This window comes from Hippoglossus hippoglossus, chromosome 13 (genome assembly GCF_009819705.1).
Source record: "Hippoglossus hippoglossus isolate fHipHip1 chromosome 13, fHipHip1.pri, whole genome shotgun sequence".
Taxonomy (NCBI): Eukaryota; Metazoa; Chordata; class Actinopteri; order Pleuronectiformes; family Pleuronectidae; genus Hippoglossus; species Hippoglossus hippoglossus.
Genome location: NC_047163.1, coordinates 27,228,713 through 27,229,700, shown reverse-complemented (window position 1 = coordinate 27,229,700; position 988 = coordinate 27,228,713).

Genomic DNA, 988 nt, shown 5'->3' with positions numbered 1-988 from the left:
AAAAATCTGAATCTATTATATTTAAATGGGGTTTCATAAGGGGACTGGTGGGCCTTGGCAAAAGGATGAACTCTAATGACCACCTTTAATATTATCATTTTATATTGCAGCTTACTTCACATAAAGACACACAGTGCAGACCAGAGTCAGTGGCCTTGCTCTAAGCGGCCAGCAGGTGTCGCCTTTGGTCTGAATTCCTCCACCAGTGGATTTAGTTTACAGCTGTTTTTCCCCTGGACCATGTGAACCCCCCCTCAAGTACTTCTAGGAATTACAGGTCTGGCATGAAGTTTGCAGTATACAGTGAATTACGTCACGTGCATGGGGGGAGAATTTATAGCACATATGTGTAGTGTAGGTGTGGCAGCTGTGTTAGTATAAACCCTATACACTCTGAAAACAAGTAGTGGTTCAAGTGGAGTTTCTTCATTTCACCGTCAAACTAGAACAAAAGATCTCCCTGTGTTTGAGATTTTTAATCCAGATTCTGTTGTTCACGTGTGGTTCAAAGCAGAGTGGTTCTGTTTGAGGGCAGATGATGGATCAGTTGCCCATCGATTCTAAAAATGTTTTATTATAGTTGTTTTATACAACTATTTCAGGCTCATATTCACTGTGTATTACTTTATATAACTTTTTTTTAATCAAAATTGCTTTAAAGTTAGCTAAAGTTTTAAGTTTAAATATATTTTTTCTTGCATAATAGGTTTTTTTTATATAATAGCTTCATTATTCAATCCATTTTTCTATTGTTACGTTCACTCCATTGTTTTATTTTCAAAATAAAAGCCATTTTGTCCCGTGATGATCAGCTGTCTGTGTCCTCACACTTTGCTGAACTGCTTTCTCAACGGTGTGATTTTCTTTTTCTTTCTTGGTATTGAGAAACAACACACATGTAGAATATTGGAAGCGCTGTGATTGGCTGCGGCTGGTCTCTAGCTCAGCCACGGACCAATGGGGAGGCGCTGTTGTTTGTGCGCCGCTT